Source organism: Mauremys reevesii, unplaced genomic scaffold (assembly GCF_016161935.1).
Source record: "Mauremys reevesii isolate NIE-2019 unplaced genomic scaffold, ASM1616193v1 Contig48, whole genome shotgun sequence".
NCBI lineage: Eukaryota > Metazoa > Chordata > Testudines > Geoemydidae > Mauremys > Mauremys reevesii.
The window spans coordinates 442,650-448,210 of NW_024100860.1; the positions used below are offsets into that span (position 1 = coordinate 442,650).

General features: G+C 44.2%; 1 long non-coding RNA gene across 1 annotated transcript; it reads right to left on the bottom strand.

Moving 5' to 3' along the window:
* Nucleotides 1-974: 974 nt before the first annotated feature.
* On the bottom strand, nucleotides 975-5,324 carry LOC120394286. Its single transcript, XR_005592233.1, has 3 exons — nucleotides 5,263-5,324; nucleotides 4,223-4,414; nucleotides 975-1,117 (listed from the first exon to the last, which is right to left on the bottom strand). It is a non-coding gene; the product is annotated as an uncharacterized LOC120394286 (long non-coding RNA).
* Between the last annotated feature and the right edge of the window lie 237 nt (nucleotides 5,325-5,561).

Genomic DNA, 5,561 nt, shown 5'->3' on the forward strand with positions numbered 1-5,561 from the left:
ACGTGACACACCTTGCTTCCGGTCATGTGGCATCTTGACCCTGGGATTAATACCCCCCGGAGCGGGACTTCTGGTGACAGGTGAGTGGGGTTCAAGGCAGGGGTGAGCTGCAGCGGGTTCGCACGGGTTCGCACAAACCCGTTGTTAAATTTTAGCAGCCATTTTAGAACCGCTTGTTAAGGGCTGCTAAATTTAACAAAAGTTCCCGCCCACTCCTCTCCTGCTCCGCCCCCTTCTCCTCCCCCTCCCCTGCTTCCCGCGAATCAGATGTTCGCGGGAAGCCTGAACAAGCAGCATGGAGGCAGCCAGCAGGTAAGCTGGGGCGCGGAGGAGGAGGAGGTGCGGCTGGCTCAGCAGCTCCGGTCCCAGACGCGGCTCCTCCAGCCCAGCGCCCGGCCGAAGTCGGGCCCGCAGCTGCCGCCCGGCGGCCGGGCCCCAGTGCCGGCCGGGAGTCGGGCCGAGCCGGCTCGGGCCATGGCCCGGTGCGGCCGGCCCGGCCCGGCGGGAGTCGGGCCGGCCGGCCCCAGCCCGGTGCCGCCGGCCCGGGAGTCGGGCCCGGGACCAGTCGATCGTGGTCCTGGCAGAGTGGACCCGGTCCCCAGGCAGTGTGGTAAGGGGGCAGGAGGGTGGGTTGTGGGGGTGGATAGGGGTCAGGGCAGTCAGAGGGCAGGGAACAGGGGACAGGGAAGGGGGATGGGTCAGGGTCTCGGAGTGTGTGTTAAGGAACATGAGGGTTGGATGGGGCGACCCCCACGGAGGGAAGGAGAACCCGTTGTTAAAATTTTGGAGGAGGAGGGAACCCGTTGTTAAAAATTTGGCAGCTCATCACTGGTTCAAGGGGCAGAGTTTAAGGGGTCAAGGGTGCGGTTAGGGTTTGTTTCATGGTATACTACTTATACTACTCAGGTTTACTGTACCATACAGTTTTTGTCTTGTTCATTTTGATCAGGTAGTTTTGTGTGCTCAAGGAACATCTGCCTTGGTGTGTGTTGAGATTCTCCATCAAGTTCTCAGCAACAGCTTGTGTGTTTTGCTTCTTCATGCAAAGAGGAGATCTTGAACTAGATTCCATGGGTTCAATAGCTGTTTCTGCTTGGCACTGCTGAGTATCATCTACCTGTAACACAAAGAAAAATTCTCATGCTTTAGTGGTATTGGAGAACCTTGTTAATTACCAGCAGGAAGTGAAAGACCCATTCAAGCGACTGAATAATATGAATTAGCAGACACACACTAAAAGCAAGAATCTTCAATGTTTATAGTTATCACTCTGAAAATACAACAGCGCTATGCAGAATGCTTTACAGCAACTACCTACTCCTCACCATGTTCAAGATAGAATCGCATTATCATCCATGCTTTACAAATCACAAGTCACATAATTTAACAAGGTATAGGCAAAGCTAAGGAGTAGTACACAGGAGTTCCTTGTCTAGTCTCTTCTTGCTCAATCACTAATCTGCAGAACTGTATTTTGAGATATGTAATTTAAGTTTAATTACTGATATTTCATAATGAATTTGTAAATGTCCTATAGTTTATTCTGTAAATATGATAGCACTTGAAAAAGTTGTTTAGTCCTGAAGCATTTACATTGGCCTGCAGAGGATATCCTGTCAGACGTATTATGAAATATTCAGGAGAATGTCATGTCATTCTAAATATTTAACATAACCTTCACAATATGTTTGTTGTGATGGTCAACACTAGCTTTGTAAAACTGTTGAAAAATTTCACAATGTGTACACCTTTGGGGTTCTCTCAAATTCCAGTCCCCACTGCTATTACAATCGTCCTTGTCTCTGCACTCCCCACCAAATTCTGACATGATTTTAGCATCAGTTAGCTAAAACTTCAGTAGTTATATATGTGTGCTTCATGACAATTGAAATCCTGAATGCCAAAGCTTCTGATAGTCTAGGTAATTGGCCCCAATTCTCATCCCATTTACACTGATGTGGGTCCTGTGTGAGAGGTGAGCATCAGGGCTTATCCTTCTAGTGCCAGCAAAAACAGAATTGTTACCAACATATATTACTGGCAAAGCTAATAGGACCATTTATTATTAAGGGTACCTGACTCCTCCCATTACAAGAAGACCCTGTTTTCTGCTGCTTCTAACTTTACAAACTTTAATTGCTTGGGCTGAAATTTTCAGGGGTGGGGGACAGAGTGGAACCAACCTGATCTCCTTCTTTGAGATGGTAACAGATTTTTTAGACAAAGGAAACGCAGTGGATCTAATTTACCTCGATTTCAGTAAGGCACTTGATACGGTTCCACCGGGGAAGTTATTCGTTAAATTGGAAAAGATGGGGATCAAGATGAAAATTGAAAGGTGGATAAGGAACTGGTTAAAGGGGAGACTACAACAGGTCATACTGAAAGGTGAACTGTCAGGCTGGAAGGAGGTTACTAGTGGAGTTCCTCAGGGATCGGTTTTGGGACCAATCTTATTTAATCTTTTTATTACTGACTTTGGAACAAAAAGTGGGAATGTGCTAATAAAGCTGGGAGGTATTGCTAACACAGAGAAGGACCAGGATATCACACAGGAAGATCTGGATATCACACAGGAAGATCTGGATGACCCTGTAAACTGGAGTAATAGTAATAGGATGAAATTTAACCGTGAAAAGTGCAAGGTCATGCATTTAGGGATTAAGAACAAGAATTTTGGTTATAAATTGGGACGCATCATTTGGAAGTAACAGAGGAGGAGAAGGACCTTGAAGTATTGGTTGATCACAAGATGACTATGAGCTGCCAATGTGATATGGCCATGAAAAAAGCTAATGCGGTTTTAGGATGCATCAGGTGAGATATTTCCAGTAAAGATAAGGAGGGTTAGTACCGTTATACAAGGCACTGGTGAGACCTCATCTGGAATATTTTGTGCAGTTCTGGTCTCCCATGTTTAAGAAGGATGAATTCAAACTAGAACAGGTACAGAGAAAGGCTACTAGGATGATCCAAGAAATGGAAAACCTGTCTTATGTAAGGAGACTCAAAGAGCTTGGCTTGTTTAGCCTAATCAAAAGAAGGCTGAGGAGATCTGATTGCTCTTTATAAATATATCAGAAGGATAAATATCAGGGAGGGAGAGGAATTATTTAAGCTTCGTACCAATGTGGACACAAGAACAAATGGATATAAACTGGACACTAGGACGTTTAGAGTTGAAATTAGACGAAGGTTTCTAACCATTAGTGAGAGAAATTATGTAACAGCCTTCCAAGGGGAGAAGCGGGGGCAAAATACATATCTGGCTTCAAGACTAAGCTTGATAAGTTTATGGAGGAACGGTATGATGGGATAGCCTAATTTTGGCAATTAATTTGGCAATTGATCTTTGATTATTAGCAGGTAAATATGCCCAGTGGTCTGTGATGTGATGTTAGATGGGGTGGGATCTGAGTTACTACAGAGAATTCTTTCCTGGGTGTCTGGCTGGTGAGTCTGGCCCACATGCTCAGGGTTTAACTGATTGCCATATTTGGGGTCGGGAAGGATTTTTCCTCCAGGGCAGATTGGCAGAGGCCCTGGCGGGTTTTCACCTTCCTCTGCAGCATGGGGCACGGGTCACTTGCTGGAGGATTCTCTCACCTGGAGGTCTTTAAACCACGATATGAGGACTTCAGTAACTCAGACACAGGTTAGGGGTTTGTTACAGGAGTGGGTGGGGACATTCTGTGGCCTGCGTGGTGCAGGAGGTCAGGCTAGCCGAGCAGAATGGCCCCTTCTGACCTTAAAGTCTATGAGTCTAAGAGAACTGGGGCTGGCTGAGCAGGAGATTGGGCCAACAAGCCTTAATTCCACCATATACGAATTTTTGAGTGCTTTTGCGTGTAATCCATATATGCATTCGCACACCCCTGCTCTAGGCATCCAGGCCTTTCAAGAAATAATCAAATATTTGGGATGAGCATTAAAGTGGGAAGATTGACCTCATTCCCATTTACCAAGTTAATGAGCACTTGGCATGAGATCACAGATTTGATCATACCAACAATTTTAAGTTTACCATTATGCCCAGATCTTTGTTATGTGCCAAGCTTTATTCATTTTATTTACATTGATGACCTTGTCTTCACTATATTCATGGCAGATATAAAGGAGGCATGAATAACACGGCATATCTTCAAACTCACTTGGAGAGATAAATACATTATGTGGATTTCCCAGGCCCTGCACATTCAGATACATTTTGACGATCAGTTACCTTTGGTGATTTGCTGCCACCAGCTGTCGGTTTAGAGATCTTGGCAAAATTAGCTGACCTGCCTTTGTAAACGTTGGCCATATGGTGACAAATTTTGGCTTTGAGCAGCAAGACGGGCACTGGTCTTTAGGTTTAGCGCTGTTCTGCGCAAAACACAGGGGTTGGTTTTCCCAGTAGGAATATCAGCAAAGCCTGAAAAATAAGCAACAGCCATTAACCACAGTTGATTAAATTACTTTATTGTTCCAATCAATCTGATCTTGCTCAATTCAAGATGGAGATGACAACGGGTAATAATTTAAGAAAGTAAAATGGCATTTACTCACTGAATAACAGAATGGGGGAATTATTAGGACTATCTTGCGTTCCTAGAATTTTATAGGTGAACTCAGGCAAGGGTGTGGATCTGTGTAACAGCAACTCTACTAAAATGGCAAAAAGAGTTTTCCCCAAGCAAATGTTCTCTTTTTCCTTTAAAGGGACACCATTAACTGGAAAATCATTTCCATCTGAAAACGATGTCTCTCCTATTGTTCTACATAGAGCCGGCCAGAGGGAGACAATTTTGTTTTGCGACCCCTTTCGAGCTTTCAGAATTTGTTTTTATTCTAGATTGGAATGAAAACATAAGCCTTTCAAATGCTTTCATAAAATGAAATTGAATCAAAAAACATCAGGCTTTCAATTTGGGGGTCTCCCTCCCTGCTCAGCAAAAACTTTGTCCGAATCAATACATCTCCGTAATACATTTCGGTTTTGACAATGCAGCACATTTCAATGAAAAAACATTTAGTTAAAAATGTTTAAGCAAAAATTTCCCCCCTTCCTATCAACCAGAAGAAAAAGGTGTTTTATAATGGGAATGGCTGGGCCTAGAATCCCTCTCTTGCAACCTATATGAGGGCTGGATTTGGCCAATGATGTCCAAGTTTTTACAATGCTTCCAAGTCACACCTATGACAACACGATTATTTAGATAAGCGTGCGCGCACACACTCCCCACAATGTGGACCATTCTCCTCTAAAGAAGTAACAATTACCTTTTCTGACCACCTCTGGGAGTCCGTCTGGCTCATACTCTGGCTCGTTGTCCTGGGTCAGTGAATGTAGGTAGATGGCAACCTCATCAGCACCTGACCAAGGGAAAGAGTCGTTACCTGTACAAATAACTTTAAGGAGACTCTGGAAAGATGTGTTTAGAATGCAATGATCTCAATCATTCATTTGTTAATTAAGTACATAAGACGTGTGCTTGTGCAACCACAGTCAACTATAGCAGAGCTTCAGAAACTATACTGATTTATGAGGATCTGGCCCCTCATCTGAATCAAATGTAATA